The sequence below is a fragment of the Lycorma delicatula genome, chromosome 3, assembly GCF_047948215.1.
Source record: "Lycorma delicatula isolate Av1 chromosome 3, ASM4794821v1, whole genome shotgun sequence".
Classification (NCBI taxonomy): domain Eukaryota; kingdom Metazoa; phylum Arthropoda; class Insecta; order Hemiptera; family Fulgoridae; genus Lycorma; species Lycorma delicatula.
In genome coordinates this window covers 47,130,813-47,150,721 of record NC_134457.1, presented here as the reverse complement: position 1 = coordinate 47,150,721, position 19,909 = coordinate 47,130,813, and the positions used below count along the sequence as shown (strand labels likewise).

Sequence of the window (19,909 nt, the reverse complement as noted above, 5' to 3'; positions counted from 1 at the left end):
TTCAGACCTAGCCCTAACAAAGCTATTTTTTTGATTGGGCTTCTCTACAAGTAATTAGTTATATGTGTTAACTTTTATAGCAATAAAGTAAAAAAAAAATAAACAAAACCAATAAAAAAAACAAAATGTCATGTCAGCATAAAAAAATAACCTTGTAGAGTGATGAAAGAAATATAATTGTTGTCAGAAGATCTTGAAACAGATAAATTGTTAAAATTATTAAATTATGTTAAAACATTTATTTGTCAATTAAAATTAAGTGTCAAGATAGTCGAGTAACATTATTGCAACTTGTTTAATGCATTTTTCTTATTACTACTCTTTTAAGGAAATGTTGCTTAATTAAGCTAGGATTAATTTTTTAACATGTAAAAACCTTTTATTTTAATATTGAAATTTCATCACATCGTAAAAATTTCTTACTTTTAACATTTTTTTATGCTCCTATTATATATGTTTATTATTGCTGTTATCTAGCAAGTATTATTGACTTATCTAAAGAAAAATGGTAATTGTTTTAAGTAAATAGCGGATTATTTTTCGTAAAAAGCTTCCTGGTATTTTTTTATTTTATTTTAATTTTTTTAAACACGGTTTTGAATTTAAAATATAATTGATTTTTCATGTAATTTATAAAATAATCTACCATAATGAATTTCTATTCAATCCATTTTTTTATTTATTTGTTTAATTACATCTGTTTTTATGATAATGAATTATATTATTTAAAAATATCCAAGTAGTACATTCATTTTTATGTTGAACTTTATTTTAGAGGAGTAATACATCAGAAATCATTAGTGATTTTTTTTTTTAAATTTCTACTACATATTCTGTTGTTATTACTTGTTATGTAATTGAAATATTTTTATTAAATTATTTTTATTTGCCACATTTATTGTTTTTTATTTCTATCTTCCATCTAATTTGTTTATATTCAGTTCTCTTGAAATGCATAATATCATGGTGCATAAGGTTAGAAGTAAATATATTCATAGATATTTAAAATTAATCTGAGTGAAAACCAGACGCTGTTAAAGATTTAAATAGCACTAGTTGCAGTATGTTATGTCATAAATATTTCACTGCTGGTCGACCTTGTTATTGACATTACTGTTTATTAGTATTAGTAGTTTTGCTGCAACTAATGCAACAACACTCTTGCTTACTCACTCACTTTTATACATCGACTCTGCTAGTTATATTACCTAATGGAATGCTGATTTCTTGCAAACATTATTTGTGTCCAAGACAATGTTTGTTTTAATATTGATGATGGTTATGCATATTTGCACACTTAAACAATAACATGAAAAATATATATATTGAATATATGTGCACAAATGTACAAATGTGTAGGTATATCCAGTTGACTACTTGTAGACGAGATATTTTTGGAAAGCAATGGTTTGTGTTGTTTATATATATGTACCTATAGCTTTTCCATGAATCATTTCATCCTTTATTAATTATTATGTCCAATCTTTATTTTCAATTCAGACTGTACTTTATAAAAATAAATACATCCTCTATAAATAATTATAGAAAATTGTTAAATTATTTAATGATTGAAAAATATGTAAAAAATAAAATTAATGATTTGTCTATTGCGGTAGAGTGCTTGGTTATACTTCAGCTGGTGTTTAATTCTTTTTCTGGTACTTTTCTCTTATTATTTCATACATCTCAGCTTTCTTGTTAAAATGCATTTGTAGAACTAATTTCACAAGTATTGGTTTTTCTTTGTGCCATGATTCATTTCCAGTTATGAATAAAATTCTAACACCACTCCAAAAATTAAGATTGTAGATTTACTATTATAATTTCTGTGCACATCACTCAGTATTTTTGGAATCCATTTCACCTTCAGTTTACAACCAGCTTACTTTTTAGTGAAAATTCTGAATGTTCTAATCGGTGAAATGTTTGAAAGTTCACCGGGTTGGACGTTAATTATGAAATGTTGGCTTTCTTAAACTTTTGAATTTACTTTTTAACAAGATCTGAATGTTAGGTTTAGCTCCTATTTTTTTTTTTTTTTATATATGATCATTATTAAACGTATTTTTACAATTTCCTTTATTGATTGTAGTATACTTTTTGTAAAGTTGTAAACAAGAGTTCATAACCGGCAGGAATGTTTATTTTCAAAGGATAATTATTTCTGTAACAACAAAATAATTAAATATGTGCATGGTTTGTTTTATTTTCCCTATTTTCTTTTTTTTGCTACTGGTTCTCACTTAATGACTTAATGTTCTGGGTTAATGACTGGAAAATCAGTTCAATATACTAATTAAATCTATAGATCCAAATCTTCTCTCATCAGCCAGATTAAAAAATCAAATATTGTCATTCTTGGATAAAAATTTAAATTAACCAAAATTAATGTTGATATATCTTAAGTTTATTTGCTAAATAAATTAACATTGTTTAATATTATATATATATATATATATATATATATATATGTGTGTGTGTGTGTGTGTGTGTGTGTGTGTGTGTGTGTGTGTGTGTGTGTGTGTGTGTGTGTGTGTGTGTGTGTGTGTGTGTGTGTGTGTGTGTGTGTGTGTGTGTGTGTGTGTGTGTGTGTGCGTGTGTGTGTGTGTGTGTTTATATAGCGAAGGAAATTCCTTTACGAATCTCTAGCTTAGATGTTTTGCCTGGTATGTCGGACTCGAACATTAACTTAAAGGTGACTTGTTAATGCTAATACCGACTAAAACCTCCGCTATCCTCTGAACTCTGATCCCCCACGGTATCCGCCGTTAGGCATTACTTCGTGGGGGGGAGGATTTAGCTACTGCTCTTCCTTCTGGTAGCTAAGATGTTATTACTTCTTTCTTCTAGATGTTGTGGTCCTTTGCTCTTTTTCTTTCGATGGAACGCAGGTCTGTAAGGACGTCTGTTGCAAACGTGCTTATTGCGTTCCATGCGGCTTTTGACGACAACATTGCTTCTATTAGTGTCTCAGGTTGGATACTTTGATGTAAGATGTTTTCGAGTTGATCACGCTGTGGATAAAATCGTGGGCACACAAAGAAAACATGCTCTGCATCTTCATTGACTCCTGGGCAGGACGGGCACTCTGGAGAATTATCGTGCTTTAAGCGGTGTAAGTATTCTCGAAAGCAGCCATGTCCTGATAGCATCTGCGTTAGATAGTAGTTGACCTCACCGTGATTACGATTCAGCCAAAAGTCAATCCGTGGTATGAGACGGTGTGTCCACCTGCCTTTCACGGCAACATCCCACTGTAGCTGGCAACGTGCGATGCTTTTCTGTCGCTCTTCTGTCTTGAGTTCTTCAGCACTCAGTAAGGTTGACGTCTTTCGATGGTAAAGGTTGCGTCGTTCTTCAGCTAGAACTCTAAGAGGCAGAGTTCCGGAAATGACACAAACTGCTTCCTCAGACACTGTGCGGAAAGCGCTTGCGACTCGTAATGCACTCATACGATATATCGGTCCCGCCTTTCTCCACGAATCTTGCGTCTCTAGTGCGTCAGCCCAAATAGATATTCCGTAAGTGAGCACCGATGTTACTACTGATGACAATAGTAGCCTTCTGCTCTGCTTTGGGCCTCCGACGTTCGGCATCAATCGTGCGAGACTAGCTCTCACTACTGACGCTTTCGTACAGACGTGTTCTGCTTGCTGCTTGAAGTTGAGTCGGGCATCAAGCATCACTCCCAGATATCGTATATGAGGTTGTGATGTAATTTCTTGGTCACCGACTTTTAGCTTAATTGTTTCAACTTCTTTTCGGCTGGTAATAAGCACTGCTTCGGTCTTCTGCTTGGCCAGTTGAAGGTTAACTGTATCCATCCACTGGTTGATCTTCTCAAAAGTAATGTCAAACAGATGTTGAATCTCGTCGAGGTGTTTGGCGACGATCACTGCGGCAACATCATCCGCATACGCTACCAGTTTGACACATCTTGGAAGCTTCAATCTCAGGAGCCCGTCATACATGACATTCCACAGAAGTGGACCGAGAACAGAGCCCTGTGGCACACCACCGGTTATATCATACTCTTTCGGACCATTCTTTGTATCGTACTTCAGCACTCTATCTGTAAAATAGCTAATCACTAGTCTGCGAAGATATACTGGCACGTTTTTCTCGTCGAGAGCTTGCATGATGCAGTCCCAATTAGCGGAATTGAAAGCATTTCTGATGTCTAAGGCAGCAACCAGGCAGTACTTCTTCGTTCCACCCTTCCATCTAGTTCCTGCGATCGCCTCCTTGGCCGTATTGACAACCAGGTTGATCGCGTCCAGGGTTGATCGTCCTTTCCGGAATCCATACTGGTTGTCTGCCAGGAGTGGGTCAACTACTGCATCTATTCGCTGATGGATGGATACGCTCAAATATCTTACCCGCCGTATCTAGCATGCAGAGTGGTCTGTAAGATGACGGTTCTTCTGGCGGTTTCTTCCCTTTAGGTAACAGTACTAACCGTTGCTGTTTCCACTTACGAGGAAAAGTCCCCTCCTTAAGGCATGCGTTGTACGCGTCTAGAAATAATGCTAGTGCTGCCTTTATGATGGTTTTCAAGGCTATATTCGGGATTCCGTCCAATCCCGGCGCTTTATTATTTCCTACACGATTACAGGCCTCCAGCAACTCTTCTTCAGTGACAGGTGGAATGTCGTCTAGTTCGCCTGGCGTTAACTGATAATCGAGACTGTGTTGCTGTGGAAACAGCGCAGTCACGATTTTCTGAAGGAGCTGAGGACACGTAGGTGACGGCATTTGTTGTTTCTTCAGGTGGGTCATGACCACTTTATAAGGCCTGCCCCACACGTCTTTGTCCACCTCGTATATGAGCTCTTTCCAGCATCTTCCTTTGCTCTCTTTTATGGCCTTATTGAGTTCACGACGAGCTTTTTTATACTCTGCAATCAGCACTGCAGAGTTGGGTCGTTGATAGCCACGCTGAGATAATCTTCTTTTTCTATGACACTCTTTACGAAGGTTGCTGATGTGATCGTTCCACCAGTGTACCGCAGGTCTTGAATTGATAACACGTTTGCGAGGCATACTGGCATCACAAGCTTGTGTTACTCGCATCATCAGGGCCTTAGTATGTTCTTCTGCACATCCAGTCTCTATCGGATCACTATCGAGGGCTGTTATCAATACTTCTGGGTCTAGGGATTTCACCTTCCAACCAACGATGTTAGATGGCTTGTTAGGTCCTCTGAGTTTCTGGTCGTTAGACGTTTCCCAGAGTATAGCATGATGGTCACTGGCAGTGTAGATGTCTAGTACCTTCCAGTTGGAGTTACCTTTAGCAAGGCTGGCACTGACAAAAGTGAGGTCTACAATCGAGCTTGCGTCACCTTTGGTGTCGGTCGGCCTGTCACCACTGTTGAGCAAGACTACATCAAGTGTAGAAAAAGCTTCTAGTAGTTCTCTTCCTCGTGCATTAGTCTGCCTACTACCCCAGTCGACTGCCCAGGCGTTGAAGTCCCCGGCTATCGCCACTGGATGATGTTGCTTCGCGTCTTCGGTCAGGCGATCCAAGAAGTCAGTAAATTCAGCAATGGAGAGGCTAGGTGGTGCGTAGCAGCTGTAGAAGCGGATGCCATCTATTGATGCTGCTACGAAGCCGGCGCTGCCATTGTTGTCTACATTCTGGAAGGAGAGTTTACCACAGGACCAAATGACAGCTTTAGCGGTGATGTCTGTCTCCCATGGTTGCCCGGTGAGATGTTTATATGGCTCCGATAGAAACACAAGATCAACCTTCAATTCTCGTACTGTCTGCATGAGCAAATCATGCGCAGCTTCACAGTGATTAATGTTGAGCTGCAGTATCTTCATGTTCGTTTATTTGTCAGCTTCTGGAGTGCTTCCTGGAAGACCGGGCACCGACCAGCGCCAGACCGGTGAGCAGTATCCTGAGAACCAGGTTTTTCCGCACATAAAACACATTTCACCTTATTTGGGCATTGAGCAGCTTGATGACCTGTTTGCCCACATTTGATGCAAAGCCCAGATCGGTTGACCTCGCTTTTACATTGAACAGTAGTGTGTCCAAAGTGCCAGCACTTATAGCATCGTAGTGGAGTCTTCACTGTTCTGATACGGCAATTCACCCAGCCAATTCGTATCTTGCCTTTCTCTCTCCGAGTATCTTCTGCGCTGTTGCTGCTGGTAATCGTACCAAAGCGGTTTGTGTGCCTCTGTAGGCCGGACGAATTTTAATGACCTCTCCAGGTATTTCGTAGTCATCGCCAGCTGCCTCTTGTAAGGCCTTCTGGACATCGTTCTTGGTTATTTCGTCGTCAATGTCCCGGATTTCGAGCTGTTCCTCTGGACCTTTACAGATGACGTCGGCTTCTTCTTTCAGGATGCTCTTTATTGTCTTCATTAGAGCTTGTCCTTTGTCTGTGCTCTTCCTGGAGAGCGTAATGAGCATGTTTCCATCATTCGTCTTTTGGACCTTGTCAACTACGTCCCGGGCCTGCTCCTGTGGAACGTCATTTTTAATCCGACGCAGTATCTCAGCATATTTCGCCTTCTCAACAGGTCGGATAATCAAGGCGTCTGGCCTGGTGAATTTTCGCGGTTTTTTCCGCTTAGGCTCCGGCCGAGATTTGTGCGCCGGTTCTTTTGGTAACCGCTCTTTGGCTTGCTTCCTCTTTTCCTTTTTAGACAAGACTGCCTGCCAAGCATTTTCTCGTTTCTTTTCGGTGTTCTGGACTGTCGTTTTCTGCAGCGGGCTGGGTTTTAAGTCCTTCCTTTTCTTGACTTTATTATCGGTGTCTGGAGAAGTTCTTTCTTTTCTCTTCCCAGACGTAGTAAGACTCTTTCCGTTGTCTTCCGAAACTAATCCTCCATTAGCTTCGGCTCCGGTTATCTTTGTCAACTGGGTCACGTCACTGCTTTGGCATTTTTGCTCTGGCGTGGCACGCGGAGATGTTTGGGTAGTTGAAACCATCATCTGCGGTGCTTTGCTGGCTAACTTATATGCCGTAGCAATGGACTTAACCAGTTTTCTGATTTCATGATGCACGTTCTTCTTGTCTTCAATGAAATCAACAAGCTTCTCGATTTTGCCACCGAGCCGCTCCATCGGCGACTGTTGGCCAGTGACGATCGGTAGTGAATTGATTCTCCCTCTTGGAATAACGGCGGGTGCGATGGGTTTCTCACCCACTGAATGAGCGTCACCCGACTCTCCTTCCACTTCCATTGACACGGTTGTTGTACTCCCTGTAACATTTCCTGACAGCAAAGCCATGGGGTCTACTTTGCTGTGCAAACCAGCATCATCTAATTTTTGTCTGTTTTCGAAATTCTGCATACTTTAGTTTTACCAGCGCATCGTACGGAGAGGAGCGGGTTGTCATAACTAGGAACGGGTGTACCCTCGGAGATAATACTCCTACCCCAGTTCCCTGAGGCCCATTCGACACTTAGCCAGTCCCGGAATTCACGGACGGACTGGACTCACTCGGTGCGGTGAAGATTCCGATCTCTAGCACTCACTGCGTACTTCCGGATCAAGGCCCGAAGTGGCTGGCTCCAGATCTACTGCTATAACTTACACGTCGGCAGAGCAAGCTCACATCAGTCATAAACTTGCATCGACAACAGACATCGACACAGTCACGAACACTCCCAGTGTGTTATAACAGCGAACAATCTTTTTCTTGGCAGGTCAGATGTTATGACCAACACATTGTTGGGGAGTTTTGTACACGGGAGCTATTTTATTTCACCCCAACCCTATGCCCCCTAAGGGGCAGGGAGGGCTTCTCCAATCCACACGTGGAGACGCGCCTGTTAGCAGTTTCTCCTCTGCTACTGCTACTGCTGTGTGTGGTGTGTGGTGTGTGGTGTGTGGTGTATGTGTGTGTGTGTGTGTGTGTGTGTGTGTGTGTGTGTGTGTGTGTGTGTGTGTGTGTGTGTGTGTGTGTGTGTGTGTATTTCCAGGTGCAGATAAGGAATTTAAAATTCTTTATGATCCATTTCAAATGATTATTTTCTTGTTTGAAATTAGAGTTATATATTAATTTAATTTTTTTGTGACATATTTTTAATTTTTTAGATCCAGTTTCAATATTTCTTTTTAAAAGATAAAAGTTAATTAATATAGTATTAAGTTTGCTGAACCTCCTTTGAATTAACAGATTCAAATCAACAAATATGTTGCCCTAGCTCAAAAATTAAAGTATTCCTAAAAGATAATATTCAACTCATCAAATTCGATAACAGCTATTTCCGTTAAAACAACATATGAGAAAGGAGTCTTATTGTGCTTCTACTGCCATTCCTAATAAATTACTGAATCATTTAAAAAGATTTTCTCAGTAATTTATTTTCATTATTATCTTCTGGATTGTAATTTATCCTTTCCTGATATGATTTATTTATTATTATGTACCGATCAAATCAGAATATAAAATTTATTTATTTATTTATTAATATGTATTTTAACCACATCTACCTAAGTAATTAATTTGTAGTTTGCAATACTGGTGTAGATCAAATTCATTGGATTTTGATTCACAAATGCTGGGATATTTTTTTCTCTGGAGAAGCATATCCGATTAATGTGATCTGTATAATGTCAGATTCAAATGAATGTTTATTTACTGTCATTCTGTATCTCCAGTCTTTATTGAAGTTCCTTTCTAGTATTTTAAAAAACTAATCTATGTTTTTATTTACATTTAGTTATAATTTTTACAAAAATTTAAATTAGTGTCTAGGTTTGCTGTTATACATTTTTGAAAAAATGAAGTATTAGAATTATTTTTAGTCTTTATTTATATTCTATCCAGTGATATAAGAACAATTATTCAACGAGATATTGATTGAAAAATCCCATTATCCTTTCTTCATTCCCCCTGATAAGTTATAAATTCAGTAAAACTTCCCAATATTGAACACAACTCAAGAACAACAATCTGTCCAATATTTAGAGGTGTCTGCTATTCAGAAAATTGTGAATACAGTATTATGTTTGGTTATTGTACAGAAAATGAATAGAACAGTATTGTGCGTTTATTTCATATAGTGTAAAGTAAAAAAAAAAATTAGTTTCTAATTAATATGACTGTAAATTCAAGATTTTTTTATTGTTTTTCTGAAAATAAAACACTCCTCTTAAGTTAATATTTGAATAAAAAAATGAAAATACTGTATTGCTGTAATCGGCCAATAAAATAAAAGAATAAAATTAACTGATAGTAAAGAATTTCCTTCTACTCAGACACCAAATTCTCATTTACAGGACCAGCATCATCACAAACATTTTTATATGAAACGTTGTCTAATTCGGAATTTATCTAACCAACCACCTGATGCTTTAAACTCATCATAACCAAGTTCTTTGGCAATTTCTTGGGTTCTCTTACACACCAAAGGTCCAGAGACCAGAATGTTATTAGCACGAGCCCTACAAAACCACTCAACTCAAATTGTCAGCCACTATGCCTGTTGTTTTAGGGAAATGCATCTTTGCTTAACCGATTGTCATTTTAGTCCATGACTTTAAGATATCAAATTTGCTTTTTAAGATATCGCTTATCAGAGTGAGTTTCTCTGACATCAAAACATTATAACTGCTACTTTTTCTTTTGTCAAGCGTTTACAATTTTGAGATATTTTTAGTGCAGTAACAAGTTTTATAAAATACACATATCTGAACGTGCAGTAAACGTACATATAGAAAAAGTACTACAAGAAAAAATACAGTACTATACCGTAACAAAAATATTACATGTGTTCAATGTACAGTATTCACCTGCACAGCAACCGATGACGAATCTTGCTCGATGATGAATTATTGATGAAATCATAACATCAACGTCTAGGTGAGAAGTGTTGCGATTCACAACTGATAAACAAATTAGATGCACTGATAATTAAATAAAACAAGGAAAATTACAATTTTTATTCCTGCTGTTCATTTTTTAGAACTGATTGTACAGTTTTTATTGGTAAGTTCATTGTATTCGTTATTTAGAAAGTTTGTTATTGAGAAGTATTTTATGCATTAATACCACTATAAAACTGACAGGGAATCTAAAAGTGTCCGGTATTAAGAGGAGGCTGTTATCAGGTGTGTATCACTGTCACTGTATATGTATCTAAACATTCTTTAATGTATTGTTTGAAAATAGTGTCTGGTCATTTGCTTTATTTTATTACAGTAGATTGCTCAGGATTGTAGACAAAAGGAAGAAAAATATTTTGATCAAACGTGATTGTTCTATTTAATTTTACTCCTAAATAGTAATCTGTTGAGGCAAAGCCCTGAGTAGTAAGAGTTACATAACCCTGTCAGTTTTTTATTTTTTTTTTTTAAAGATTTATTTACAAAATAGTAAGAAGTAATAACGGAGATTAATATTTGTTAGGCTGCTAATGATTCAGACATAATAGTGTAAAATATTGATTTTTATGTGTGATGTAATATTAATCATTCATTTATTCATTGAAATACATTAAAATACATAAGATTTTATTTTTATATTTTCAAATCAGTTGATTGATAAATCAAAATATTCACTATCAATGTTAGCTGTGATTATTTATGAAACTGGATAAAATATGTAACTCATGATATGTATGTAATGTTGAGTATTAGAATTTTATTATGGCAGATTGAAATTTATTGGCAGGTTTAGCAGGTAATAGAGCTATAATTAATGGAAACTTTATCAGTACTTTATATTCACGTTAAAGATAATTTTATTAATTTTAATGATGGAAAATGCAATTCAAACATTTTTTTTGTTTGAAATAGCTTTGAACCGGTTGAAATAATTTGGTTTGTATTCATCATATTATATCTTGACTTTAAACTACTTTTACTACCTTTGTTGCCATGATATGATCTAGGTTTTGCTAGCATATTGTCACACTGTCACAGCTTTCTTCTCCAAGACCACATACATTCTTATTTTCATTTTATCAATTAAGTTTTGTTTTAGAACTGAAAAATTACATACTTGTACCTATTTTAATAGTGAATTTCAAAGGAAGAGACTTAAAGGATATATATTTTTTTTAATTTTATCTTCTTACATAATAAATGAAAATTGATACCTGAAGGGAATTGAACCTTTTTTTATAAAATTATTAAAGGATATCTCTTGCAAATTAGAGAAAGTGCGTAGTTTCTTGTTTACAATCTAATTTCTTTCATTGTACATCTTTTTAAAATTTTCTTATGGCTGATACATGAAACCACTTGAGATATAAGAGACCAGTCAAAGAGTTGGTTTCTTTGGAGAAATGATGTTCATTATATACTCAGTTCCTGTAAGGAAAAAAGGGGATGATAATTTTATTATTAAATATCACCTGTATTTTTATGGGAGTCTCACATGTGTTATTGGATGTGACCGATCCCACCACATGCTGTTGTTCAACAGTATATGTGGACAGCAGAGAAGGAAACTGTGAATGACCACACCTTTCTTCCTGTAACACAGGATGTCAGTTATTTTTAAGAATCGTATATAGTTTTTGTCAGGTGGCCTACAACTGTATGCTTACTTAACCACCATTATATAGAATATAATAATAGATTTAAAAAAATTTCATAACAAAAGAAATTCTAAAAAAAAAATCTTGTGAATTATTATGTATTATTTTATTAGTAAAAGTATTCTCAGTTAGCCATTATATAATTGATTTTTTTTTTTTATTGGTTTTGGTTTCAGGAGTGCATAATGCAGTTTCCTCCAGTTTTGAGTCTATAACGAAAGTGCAGATTTCATTTGATAACACTGAAAATTCAGTATAGTATAATTATTTATTTAGTTGTATCACTGATATTATTAAAGTAACTTTAATAATTTATTAAAAAAATTTTTTTTTTTAAAAAAAGAAACATTATTTAGGCATGAAATGACATTTGTTATCATTATATTAAACACAGTTTTATTTTTAATGATCCTAATCAATATTTTTAATTGTTATTATTATTTTATTGATGTCTTTTAATAAATATAATTTATTAATCTATTTTTTTCCATTTACTCAATCTGTTTCTTACTCTTATTACAGGTTTGAAAGTAATCCTTATTCTACTCTATGATTCAAAAAGGACTTCACAACTTTATAAGCATATAAAAATTTGTTGAGGTAACTTTCTATGAAATGAGACCTCATCTATGATGAGGTCTCATTTCATAGAAACACACATCAACTTTGTCACCCAACATTCACTTTGGTTCAATATGGCTTTCATTTGTAATACGACATACATCTCACTTGAAGTCAATTTCATTCCAGACTGTAGCCAGCAATTTGGGTGTTATCTCTGCAGTTCCGGCATTATTTAAAGTCTTGGTTCCAACAAGATTAGCAAGTAAAGGTAAACCCAATCTTTAATAAGCCCCACAAAAAAAATCTAGCAGGGCTAGATTTGGGGAGTAAGGTGGCCATGCAGTTGGACCTTCACAACCAGTAAACTGACCTGGGAATCAAGTATCAAGAAAATCTTGGACTTCTAGGCAGTAGTGAGGTGGTGCCCCATCTTTGGCATTCACCTTGGTCATCATCATCATCTGATTAAGGAGTTAGAAAATTTTGAAACATGTCCAAATAAGTGATAGCATTTACAGTTGCCTCCTGGAAGAATGGGTCATACAGTCTTTGTTTGCCCTAAGCAATCATATAAGGTGATAGTCCTAAAGTCAAAAACATTGACCATGGGGTTATCACATGTGTGCTGCAAAGTTTCATGAGGGTTTTCACTATTCGATATTTGGCAGCAATGGGTGTTCACCTTGTCGCTAATGTGAATTGTTGACTCATCACAAAAAATGTATCGTTGTCTACAATTCCATCTATCATTTCCACGCAAAACTGCAGCCAAGCAACTTTATTATCTGTAATGTGTTGAACTGTGGTTAGTTTGTACGGTTTTTCAAGTGCAGTTATTTATGTAATACGTGCCAAACAGTCATTTGTGTAATACCAGTCCCATCTATATATCAATAGAATGCTGGCCATTCGGCCAGCATTCTATTGATATATAGATGGGACAAGGGAAAGTGGAGTTTCGATTTAATAAGGGAAATCAAGCCGTGGTTCGAAAGGAAGACTGGAGAGCTGAGCTTTTGGCTGTTGCAGTTCCTTACGAGCCATGGCTGTTTCAAGACATACTTGCATCGGAGGAGACTTGTAGAAAACGACAGGTGTCCCTATTGCCTACTGGTGGATTCACCAGCACATGTTATGTTCTACTGTTCCAGATGGAAAAGACAGCAGTTGTATAGAATTACTGGGCCCTATTATTATCAAAATAATGCTTAAGTCGGACGAGGCATTCAATACTATTAAACATTTTGTTCACAAAATATTACGATGTTAAGGACCGAGAAGCGTGGGTCACATGATTTGGTTTTTTAGTATAGCACTGGTCGCCAAAAGCGAAGATGCCTGATACCAAGAAGATGTCTTGAAGACCTCATGAAAATCTAAAAATACATTTTTACCCGTACCAAGTACGGGTAACCAGTTATAACTAATATTTTTAAGACGGGAGCTGACTATTTTGAAACCCATATTCTTAGATCACTCATAGTTTCGGGCCTGTATTGACCAAACTGTTGCTCTGATGAGATTACAATTCACTGATTTTTTTTTATAAATTGAACGGATTTTGATTTTTATTTATCATTATTATTCTCACCAGCATGAGTTTAATGAACACAGCGGGGGGCAGAGCTCTCTGGCTAAACGGGAAGGGCGAACGAAGTGAACTACGACGGGCTAAATATCCCCTAACCGCGACTGGAAACGCAAGTAATCATATAACACGGGCGAAGACGCGAAGCCGGTGCCTAGCATTTTATATGTGAAATAAATAAGTTTTGTATTAAAAAAAAATTGCGGGAAGCCGCATTGAAATCGCGCGCGAAGCCATGACGGGGGAGACCCTAGTACATAACATACAGTATATATCTGTTTTCTTGTGTTTCTCTGTTTCTTGATAAATTAATTTACCACAGAAGCTTTGAAAAGCTTACATAGGGAAATGAAATTTTGTTGCATATGAAAAATGCCATACCTGACCGGGATCGAACTTCAGACCCCCAGATGAAAGGCCCTTGATGCTACCACTCCTCTACGGAGATCGGCAGTTATAATGTTGTAGTAAAAATAATGATATATTTACTATAACATTATTTGATGTGTTTAACTTGGCCTTTCATCCGAAAGTCCCGGGTTCGAATCCCAGTAAGGCATGGGATTTTTCATACGCTACAAAATTCAATTTTCATATCCCACGTACAAGCTTCAAGCTTATGTGGCGAAATTACAAGCAAAAAAAAAAATTATGTTTTTAAAAGAAAGGTTGCTGAAGTTTACATTGATATTTGTATTACTCGTCGAAGTTTAGAAAGATAAATACAGATGCACAGTAGTTCTTCTGCTTTGGGTGTCTGAAACAGTATTGGTACCGGTAATAACATAGTGGAGGGGGTAATGTACGCATCAGGAAACCCGTTCTCGGTTCAATAATTCATCTCCACTCTGCTTGTCGATTAATTGAACTGTGTTTGAAATAAATGCTTAATATACAGCATGAGTTAGAAAAAACAGTCGGTATTATAAGTTTAAATCTGCTGTAATGAACATTTTTGTAAGACAGCTCAGGAAAATGGATTTTTTCACAAAAAAAAGAATCAAACAATCTCAGATAGAAAAATATAACCGTAATGAATAACTGGAAACAGAAAAGTTTATAAACATCTACTGAGAAAAGATTTTTTAACATTTCTTCATATCTTTTTTTTAATAATGATTTTAAAATTGAAATTTCGTCTTTGTTAGAGAGTCAGTTAAGTCAAGAGAATCGCTCAAGTTATTTTTCTATTAAACAAGTGTAAGCTGTACGGATAAATGTTACGATTATCCTTAAGAACATTCCCCATTTTACATATTGATTGAAAAAGTAATGAAAATTAATGTAGAAAATCCTACATTAACAACGATCATGAGCTGAAATGAAGAAAAATTAAAATGACAAGCAACAGTTTGCATTCTAGTTTTGTAATTGACCGCGCCTCTTTTGTAGTGTTATCTGGCTCATATCCAAATGTAATTTATTTATTTTTTCTCTTTCAATGTATTTATCAAGAATAATTTTCATTAAATAAAAATAAAAAAATAAAAATGTAATTTTTATTCTAATATCATCGTCTGCATTTTATTCTATGCGAGAACGACAATAATGATAAGGCATGAAGAGATAATTATGAACTTATTTACTGAAATTGACAGTTGATTTATTTAATTATTTATAAGTTTTCCCGATAACTAACGATCTCTATTGCTTGTTATTAATATCTCAACTTTTTTTTGTGAGAAATTAACTTGTGTAAAAAAATGTTAAATCCTGATTGGTTTCTAACCTAGAACTTTCTGAATTGAAGGCAGAGACGCTACCATTCACCATGGAAGCCAGCATAGGAGCGTATAATAAAATAAAATAATTTCATAAATTCTATAATACAATTTTATTAAGAAATAAATTTTCCAAGAATCAGTTAAAATCGACTTACCATCAGAGTACAAATTTCAGTGATATTTTATATAATTCATTCCTTACTACCTGCGAGATGATGCGGGGATCTTTCTTTACGGTTTAAGTTCGGTTGGATTTTTCCACATGTATTTAAAAAATTTAAATATACTATTACTCATTTCTGTATTCCATTTAATATATATATTTTTTGAATCATCTATAATGTCTGCGTAAAATGTGTGAAACTATACGTGCTTGTCGATTTCTGTATAATATTCTTATTTTATTTCACTTTATAAGAAAACAAAAAAAAACACGATTTTTGAGTAAATTTTTGGAAAATTAAAATTGATACAGTTATACCAAAAACGTTGCCGCCAATAAACATATTATTTTAACATGTTCATTTAACCCTTATTTGTCTTGCTGCCGACTACCGGTTTGATTAAATGATTTTAAAATGTCCATAGTAGTTTTTTATAAAAGAAACTGCGTTCTGAAATTTGCAAAGGCGTATTGCAATAATCGTTAGTGCAACACGAAACATTATAACAATTTGAAATGGAAATAAAATTATTGAGACGCGTGTTGGACGTAGTTTGTAGGTATTTTCTAAAAAGGATGTGGAGGTTTTAAAAAGCGATTAATCAAACTTTTATTCGGCAAAGTGTTAAAAAAATTGCACAATATGTTAGAATAACACGTTTTATTGCTGTCCGTTATTTTCACTTTCGCAGCTATACCTGTATTGCTCCTGCAGGACATAGCTTTAAACGGAAAGTATACCGATTGACCAAAGTTTTGGGTATTTGTATTTGCTAAACCCCCGTTTCAAGACCTTCTTAATCCAAAAACACAAGAATTATATAAATCTTCGGAAAATATATGTACGTATGTGTGTTGGCGTATATTTTAAATAACATCTCCACAGTGACTCAAGATAATTTTTTTTAAATACTCGTATTTCTATGTATATCTTGTGTAGTGATAGCATTAAATTTTAGACGAAATCAAAAAGGGGCATTTTGGTTTTTTTTTAGGGTTTGCAGAAAGATAAGAAACTACAATAAGTTCTACACATAAGAAACTACACATTAAGTTCTTTAAAATTCCAAAAACTTGGATCGATCGGATTTAGGGAGGCGTATATTCAAAATTATTTCTATACAGTCTTGCCTCGCATCGAAAACCCGTTGGTAAAAAAAAATTAATTTCAGTAAGTAAATAATTACTTGAATAAATACATTTTTAAGCCTCAGAAAACAAGGGGTCTGAATGGGGCCAGTACGTAAAGTATAATGTTTTTTTAAATACTAATCTGCAAGATTGAAAATCCAAATGTACCTAGAATTAATGTAGACAACATGGGTACGTTTTTAAAAAACGATATCCCATGGGTTCTGATGTAGAATTTTTTTATAATCTCTAGCGCTTTATTTGTGTTTAAGTTATGGCTATTTTTAAAAATTTTATGTGTGGTTTTTGTCGAGCAACTGGGTTAAATAGGAACCCGAACCTTTTTAATAAAAATTATGATTTTTTTTTAGCAATTATATTCCAAGTAAGGTATAATTTTGATAATACATTACTTGATCAGCGGTTCAAATCGGACATATTATTTTGAAATTTGTAAAATATTTTTTGCAGTTGTACTCAAAATTTTACATAATTAAGCCATTAATATTAAAATATACCCTGTGGCGTATTGATAACCTAATGGCGTAGGGATGTGGCGACCCCATTGCCCAATGTTAGACATTGCAGATAGCCTGGCCGAGTGACTCCCGAGATAAGAAGTATCTGCCCTACTAAGTGCCTCGTGAGGAACAGATGAGCGGGTAAGGGTCAGGGAAAGTTATTGTCCTTGAGGTGAGAAGTTGTCCCAAAAGGCGAAGGAACCACAGAAGGTGATCAACGTCATTGGGGTGCAGAAGGCCACGAAAAACCGTTAAAAATGTGAAATTATCCAGAGTTTCTATTCACCCTTGTCTTACGCGGGGAGGTGCCTTGAATAGAGTTGTTTTTGCAGGAGGAAAGAGGCAAGTAAAAATATGGGTGAATATATAAGTGCGTTAAGAGGTACCCTGGCGCCGGTATACCCTCTGATCGTACGTAATTTTCTGATGGCAGAAATCAAAAGATTAAAAAAAACATCTTCGGATGTTTGCGACTAATGAAAGTTAAAAAGCTGAAAGGGAGCAGCCTAGACTAAATTTTTAAATGCTGAAAGAAATGGTTTTAAAATACATTAAACAGGTGGTGGTTGAGAGAGTTGAAAAACAAGTGAAGAAGGGTCTGTCCGGGAAGATGAAGATGTGAAAGACGTTGGAATTCAGTCAAAAACGGTTATTCAAAATACATTATGGTCTCACGTAAGACAAGAAAACCAGTTAAGAAGAAGAAGTGGGTGACTGTGGAAATTATGCAGCTTATGGAGAGGAGAACCTTAAAAAATAAATAAAAATGAAGCTCAATATAAATCTTTGGATAAGAGAATAAGAAAATTAATTAGATCTGCAAAAGGCAGACTGGCACACGAACAGTATGAAGAAATTATAGTATGGTGGGAATTCATGTGCACAAAAAAGTGAAAGAGGTTGCTGGAGGAAGCAGAAGAATCCCGGATAATTTTTCAATAAGAATGGAATATTTATTATGGATACAGAAACATTTTGGGAGCACGAGAAGAATATATTATGTAGCTTTTGAGGATGAACGGGCATCCCAACATAAAATGCAAGAGGCTATAACAGGGCCATGCGTTATTGAGCAGGAGTTGTTGAATGCAATGCGGAGGGCTAAAAATGGTAAAGCTGTAGGCTGTGATGAGATTCCAAGTCAAGTAAATGAAAGGGGCCGGTGTTAAATATTTAGTTAGACTGTTCAATGCAGTAAATGGCAGTGGAATAATTCCTAAAAGTTGGGTAAAATCAACCTTTATCAAAGAACGGTAACGCCGAAAAATGCTCAGATTTTCGCACAATAAGTTTAAGGTAATGTGCTTAAATCATTCTTGCGTATCATCCACGAAAAAGTACAAATATTGAAGGTTGAATACTTAAGTAAGAGAAACGCAGTTTGGTTGTCGAAAAAGGACTGGGAACGAGGCAAGTTGTACTTGGCCTGCAGGTCCTTGTACAAATATGCAAAGACATAAACGTCGCTTACTATTCATTGATCTTGAGAAAGCGTTTGACAAAATTAGGAGTGACCATATGTTCAGATTCTAAACCCTCAGAAATTGACAAAAAATTATCAATGCATTGCAGCTAATCTTTACTGGCATCAAAATGGTTACTTCTAACTGGGGTATGGATTCAAGAAGAGAAGTGAGACAGGGTTGTATTCCGTACCCGTTAATTTTTAATATCTATTCTGAATAGATATTCAAAGAAGCTTTGATAGATCGGCAGGAAGGTATGAAAGTCAATGGTATTCCAGTTAACAACCTTCGGTATGCTGATGGTACTATATTATTTGCGGAGACTCAAGAAGATATACAAATGAGTTGTAATGGCATGTGAGAGGTACGGCTTAAGTCTGAACACCAAGAAGACTAAGTATGTGGTCGTCATTAAGGATCGGGTGAGTGGAATCATTGTACAGAGTTAAAGGATGAAAAAGTATGTATACTTTTCTAGTAATATTGATGAACGGTGGATCACAGTCTGGAAATAAAATGCAGAATTGAGAGGGCCTGATCAGCATTCTTCCGACTTAAGAACGTGCTAGTGTCACCAGACCTTTCATTGGACCTTTTTCCATTATTTTTGCGAGTAAATTAGGTTATGAAAGTCCCGGGAGAACTTTGTGATACATTTTTAAACGTCCCGCATTTCATAGAAGTAAGCTAATGATTATTAACAATCTATGTTCTTTTGCATATATACTGTCCATCAGGGAGAGTTTTTTCAGATAAAATATTTTGTTTTTAATCCAGTCTAGAAATAATCTTTGTACTGTTTTCTAGTAAGTGGTAAATATACTGTTGTTACTGGGGAATTAAATAAAAAAAAAAGCTTGAGTGACCTATGATTGATTCTTCGATTATAGCTTTCATTTTACTCCTGCAGTGTATGATGTATTGTTAAAACGGAACTTGCACGATTTTGAAGAAATTACGACTGTTAATGTTGAGAGGTCTGTTATAAAAATGTAAATCACTATAACTGCAAGATTTCATTTACATTTACTTATGTAAATGTGGATATATATATATATTTTATATAAAATGATTTGTGTATAAATATTTCGCTGCAAGCCATTAAAGTTTACTACTACTGAAATACTTATCAATTTTAATTTATAATTTGTTCAGTTTACTATAGTACGAAAGAAAAGGTTAATTGTTGTAAATTGGCATTTCTTATATAGGAAAAATGGTCATAAAAAAACTCTTTA

The 19,909-nt window shown here is 35.3% G+C and overlaps 1 protein-coding gene across 2 annotated transcripts in view; it reads left to right on the top strand.

Moving 5' to 3' along the window:
- LOC142321565 (angiogenic factor with G patch and FHA domains 1) overlaps positions 1–11,994 on the top strand; it is a 164,218-nt gene extending 152,224 nt beyond the window's left edge. For both annotated transcript variants that reach the window (XM_075359754.1, XM_075359750.1), the window contains exon 10: positions 11,691–11,994. The gene's annotated coding sequence lies outside the window, so the exon portion shown is untranslated. The remainder of the gene's footprint in view (positions 1–11,690) is intronic.
- The last annotated feature ends 7,915 nt before the right edge of the window (positions 11,995–19,909 follow it).